The sequence below is a fragment of the Colius striatus genome, chromosome 2 (genome assembly GCF_028858725.1).
Source record: "Colius striatus isolate bColStr4 chromosome 2, bColStr4.1.hap1, whole genome shotgun sequence".
In the NCBI taxonomy this organism is placed as follows: Eukaryota; Metazoa; Chordata; class Aves; order Coliiformes; family Coliidae; genus Colius; species Colius striatus.
The window spans coordinates 87953509-87959931 of record NC_084760.1 but is presented as its reverse complement, the minus strand read 5'-3'; positions in this window follow the sequence as shown (position 1 = coordinate 87959931).

Sequence of the window (6423 nt, the reverse complement as noted above, 5' to 3'; positions counted from 1 at the left end):
GGGCATGGGTTGCTGTGCCATCCTGCCACGGACATACCACACCATGTACCACAGACACAAGCACACCACTCTCATCACACTCAAGGAAAGTCACTGGCCTTCCCCTGTGAGAATAAGATTTGTCACTTCACTGCAGCAGTGTGGAGAAATGTACTGAATTAGTATGAGACAGATGAGCAGAAATGGAGGCTTGAATGGCGGCAGAGGGTGGCCAGGACCTGTGCATCGCCAGGGCATGTGCATCAACCCCAGCCCTTCATTGCCTCCGCAGCCACAGGCAAAGCATTCCTTGTTCCCACTCAGCCCCTGTTATCTGATTTGACACGTATCCCAGAAAACTGGCCCTCTGGCTCACGTGCGGAGGCGGTTAGATATCACTTGACTGAGCAATCCTCTCTCAAACCCTGCTCAGTACATGTCTGCACAAAAACAGTGTCTGGCAGCCCCTGTCACGGTTTGTAATTCTGTTGCTGCAGACACTGTACTCTAATAAAAAGACAGATTGTTCTCCAAAGAGCATTAGGAAACATATAGAAATATCTAGGTTTGTTAACAGCATTAGAAGTATTTTACTGGCTTCTGTGGGAAATCATTTGAGATGTGTTCAGCAAAGAACACACTGCACATTGTTCATGGATATGTCAGAGCCTAATCCAATCTGTGTTAGTGTATGATAGATGTGCTTAGCCATCAGTCTTAAGTTTCCTCACTAATTACAAGTTGCTATTTTACTCAAGATCAGGTGATCTATGTAAGCCACAGTTCCTGATCTTATTTATAGCATGAATAACAATATGAACACATGCTTCAAAATATTGATTTGGCTGTGTTTGCTTTTCCTGAGCACTTATCTGTGCAATGGTATTGATGACTGAGTGGATTTTTAGACACTATTGTAAGTGAATCCTGAATTTGCAGATCACAGATGTGTGTTAGAAACCTGATTTTTAAAAGGAAAGTTAACTATGTCAGATTCAGGCCCTTCTTGTCTGTTTCATTCGTACCAAGGAAAAGCCTGAACTATTTTTACTTTTCCTGTGTAAGATCAGATGCTAGTTCAAGTGCTATAAGCTGTGGCAACAAAGCTGTTGTGTCCTGGGTACTGAAACTAATGTTCTCAAAGCAAGAGAATAGCTGTCTTTCACTTTACAAATGTATATGTTACACATTGATAGAAATATGCTGAAAGTACACCAGAGACTATGTCTACACTCATACTTCCAGCAGTGCCTGTTCATGATCCCTGGGACTCAAGTCATCCACACTGCTGAACTGCTATAGCAATCTGTGGCACAGGCTGTGGGTTGGCACTGGGGCCAGGGAAATGACTGTGATGCTTTGGTGAGGTTGTAGAGGTATAGCATTAGCTCTTGTTCTTGTGGAAGAAGATCTACATCAATCTACAGCTGAGGCTATTTAACATTTTTTAACCCATTGAATTTTGGATGACTCAAAGTTCATCCAAAGGTAACATTTACTCCTCAAAGACAGAGAAGACTAGACTTTGTTCTTCTCTCATTCTTCCTTCTCCTATTGTTACGCCCTTGCCACTGTAGAGCAGGCAGAGCTGCTGCCAGCTACCACCCTCAGTGAAAGGTTCAAATTCAGCCTGTTCTAGAATGTCTGTCACACTTTGGGTTTCACTACCAAAATGCCCACAGAGCATCGTCTCCTCTCTTGGCTTGACAGTTCAGCACATAGGGTGTCACGTGCTTCCTGCATATAGATCCTGCAACTCAAATTACTGGATATCAGGGAATTGTAGAGAAAAAGGCTAAGCCTGGCAGTGGAAGGACCATCTGCATGACAATTACCTCTTATAAGGAGAGGAGATATTTTCCAGAAAGAAGTTTGTTTACAACAGAGCAACATGAAGCCAAATTCACCTGTGCTACAGTTGCATGGATCTTGGTGAAATAAAACAAGGTTAATTTTCATCAAATTATTTCATAGAATAATTTTGGTTGGAAAAGACCTTTAAAATCATCGAGTTCACCTCATCTATGCATCTCTTAAATATCTCTAGGGGTGGTGACTCCACCACTCCCCTGGACAGCCTGCTCCAATGATTAATAACCCTCTCAGTGAAAAAGTTCTTCCTAATATCCAATCTAAACCTCCCCTGCACAACTTAAGCCCATTTCCTCTTGTCCTGTCATTCATTACTGGAGAGAAGAGACTGACCCCCACCTCACTACAACTCCCTTTCAGATAGTTATAGAGAGTGATCGTGTATCCTCTCAGCCTCCTCTTCTGTAAGCTAAACCTCCCCAGTTCTCTCGGCCATTCCTTATCAGACTTATGCTCCACATAATTCAGCAGCAAATCAACAGCATCAAGGAAAAGCTTGGATACTTACCCCTGACTTTTTGCACTGCAGTATTTCACAGGCTTCACAACTATTATTTCGGATTTACAACCGTTTGTATGAGAAGCAGGGCCAAGGACACAGTTGCCCAGCAAGAGAGTTATCTCAAGAGAAATATCCATTGCAGAAGTTGACTTAAAATGTACATCCTTGAATTTTACATTCCATAGACAATTTATTAAGATAAAACCAGAAAGCGTGTCAAGGTTTATAGCACAATTTTAGCTTAAAACTGCTGCTGTCCCTTTTCAGCCTGTCCTCTAACTGAAGATTTAGGCTCTCCTGAATATTCCTGTTAATGATAGAGCCAGAAATTGCTCATGTATACCCAAACATTAAGAAAGTTGTTTTCCTGAATGCTGTGAAAAGGCTAAAAAAAAAAAGCCTAATGTACCAGGCAGTCACTGGGAAGCAGCAGAAAATAATTTACTCCACAGCAATTATTTTCTCGTGTGTAAATTCTGGATATCAGGCAGAGGCCAAGCATTCAAATTTGCAGGCTGGAGAAAGCTGAAAAGCAGTTAGAAACTTGGTATCCTTATTCGTAGTGGTGGTTTTGTTCCTCTTGCAGCACATGCTCCATTGAAAGAACAATGTATTTTCATAACTGTTTGCAAACTTTATCTTGCAGATAATGGCATCTTTGTACAAAAAAAAAAGGTTCAGAAGATGCATTTTAGTTTTAGTCCAGGATATTTCACAAAATAAAGGATACCCAGCTATAGAGTGTTGCTTTCAGGGTGTAATTAGCTTTCTGATATTCCCAGATGAATTAATTCGGTACTATTAATTCCTGGTTATGTCCTTCTTCCAAACCTCAAAATGGTATCTAAGCAACCTCCCCCCCCCAAAAAAAAACCCCACAAGTCAATTCATCTTGGTAAAACTTGAGCCCAAGGTTAGAAATTGGAAATGAATAAAGTAGAATGTAGAAGAAAAATGCCTAAATTTCTAAAATAAAACTAGAATTTTTGTGTAGAGCAGGCACACAGTTAACACTTCCAGATTTTCTTTTTTATTAAAAAAAAGAAGTCTTAAGCCCCGTATTTCAGTATCTAAGGGAAAAAATATTAATATCATTTTATAAGGCACTTAACTCCCTGTTTTGATTTTCAGTGCAAAAGTTGATCTCTCAATGCAGAGAAAACCTACATGGCAGGAGTGCACACAGTACTTGTCTTCCAGATGAGTTGTTTAAATAAGAAAACCACAGCAGCTTAAGAAAGAGATTTCAGAACAAAAGATCTGAAGTTGCAGCCAAACTAGAAAGGAACCATTTTAGCAAGATATGAAACAAACCACAATAAGCTGGACTTGAAAGTCAGAGAGCCACATGTTTAAATTTCTTGATTGAAAGCTATTAGAGAATACAGGGGAAAATGCAAACATCCTCTTTTTCCTATGCAGCCCTCATCCCAGCAACATTTGCCTGTTCTCCCCCTAAGATGATAATCCCACCTGGAGAATGAGCGCTTGCAACACAAGGCACTTAACTGAAACTTGTTTGTAGGTCCAGGGGCTTGACTGGCCAACTCAAGTTTGGAATATGACTGCCCACAGTAGGCATGTTTGCCAATGACCTGGATTCAATTTTTAGTGTACTGACAGGAATACAGAGGTATACTCTTTTAAGTATCAGAAGAGTTCTGAATTGTAAAACATGGATAATGAACTCCCCTACTGTAAACAATAGAAATTTGTGTTTCTGTGTGTCTCAATTCATATAAAAGACACAAAACTGTACATGTGTTTTCCTCTTGCAGTTGACTATCAATTTCATATAGGTAATGGACTTTGACCCCTGAGTTTCCTACCAAAGCAATCAGGGGGAAAAAAAGCTACATACACAAAATAAACTTTGTGTAGAAAAAAATAATCACATGAACAAACACAGTAGGTAAAATGTATTTGGTTCTTATTCACCAAGCTCTTTGTATGTAACAAAAAATGGAACTTCCACCTGAATCATTTATACACAGTAGAAAAGTATGTCTGCCCACAAAAAGTAATGAAAGCCCGAGCTGCAGACAGGTTGTCTTGAACAAATATTCACATTTTTGACAAGCAGTCATTCACTCAAAGGTTGGTTTGGGGAAAAGCCTTGAGGCATTTTTGTTCTTACTTCACAAACTCCTCCACCAATATGCCTTTTATTGCATCAATGCACTTGTAAACAATCCTGGTCTTCTTGAGTTCATTTCATTCCTGAAAGATAATCAACAAAGCTCTTTTGCAAGAGAGATCAAGATACATCAACCTAACCCATCAAAGGACTGTGAGACAGGAGTGGTTAGAGAAGCCATGCAGATGCAGACAGGGTTGGCTCAGTTCACTTACAGCTTGAGGAACTGCTAGGCTGCAGTACACCTAAATAGTACACCAGGAACATATGGCAGGTTTCCATTTATCAACTCAGCTTATAAGAACTCGGTAACACGAGAGGAATTGCTTCCAAAGAGTTTTCTCTATTGGTTATAGTGGGATCCCAAGTGACTCACTCAGGTGTAGCTCTTCTGTGGATGCAGAATGTCTACAGAAGCTGTGCTCCCGCTGCCCACTCCATCTAGGCAGGAGTACATAGACCCGGTGAAGCAATCAGCTGGTGAAACCACCATTCTGAGCAACAAGGATAAAATGTCCTCTCCAATTCCAGGAAGTCTCAGGTAAATTAAGAGTTACAACAATTTTAAGCACTATACTAGTGAAAACATATCATAACTTAATTTTTCCAATTCTCTTTCGCTACCTGATTCGTTGCAATTTACCTACCTGGTCCATGCACAGCATCCTTTGAAAATTACATGGAAGGGACATGGGAATTTGGAGCTGTTAAGAGGCTAGTCTGGAAATGTATGTGTATTTTAGAGACATTGCCCGCCCAAGCTTGGGAAATGTTGCTGCTTTTACTATTGAGGAAAACCAAACAGCTTGAAGTTCCCAATTTCTCTCTGAAGAGGTTATCAGCAGGAAGGGAGCCATGTTCTTTAAAGGTCTACACCCATTCCATGGGGAAGATACTGACTGACCTCAGCGTAACTGAAAACCAGCAGGATTTTTTTTTTTGTTTAGACTGAATAACAATAAAAGATGCCTGCCCAAGACCCTGGCTGTGACACTACATTATGTGAAATGCATGAACATTCCAGCACTGTTAATCATTTTGACAGGAAGGCAGCCAGACAGGCATGGAGAGGACTCTCCTTGTTGGACATCCTGTGTAGGTAAAGCACTCCAAGCGTTCTCCAAGGACTCTTTTGAACAGTTGTCTTTTGCAGCACACTTAGCAATATATAAAGTACTTCAAATTAGCTGCAAATCCAGAATCTCTCACAGAATATTCCCTCCCTTTTATTATCAGGGGAGACAAAAGCCTAGTGCCTCTATCAGCTGTGCTTGAGACAACCCCAGAGCATCTAGAGCTTTTTGCACGTGAATGATGACATCTACGCTACCCAGATGTTTAGAAGCAAGGGAGATCCTGGCCTTCTGCTTCCACCAGTGTACTGACCCATTCAACACTACACCCAGCTCCTGTCAGCACTGCTGACAGAGAATCGAGAGCTCTCAACACCTCCCTCTGGCTCTTATACATGTATAGAATCACTTCTTAACACTGCAAGTCCACAAAACCATATCCCTAAGCACCTCATCTACACATGTTTTCAATATCTCCAGTGATGCTGACTCCACCACTTCCCTGGGCAGCCCATTCCAATGCTTGACAACTTTTTCTGTGAAGAAACCTTTCCTGTTCTCCAATCTAAATCTACCCTGGTCCAACTTCAGTCCATTTCCTGTCATCCTATCACTTGTTACTTAGGAAAAGAGACCAACACCCACAACACTCACCTATATATATCTGTATATTTGTTATTTTAAAAATACTAAGACCAGGTCAGTTAAAAAGAACATATGTAAATGTTACATCACACTAAAGCTCTTAAAGTGTATGAACTTTAGAGAGAATATAGGAAAAGGATTTTAAAGGAGCATAAATGTAGGGACTAATCCACTTATTTTTTACTCTACCTCTTTGTTTGGAGCAAGGGAAGGGA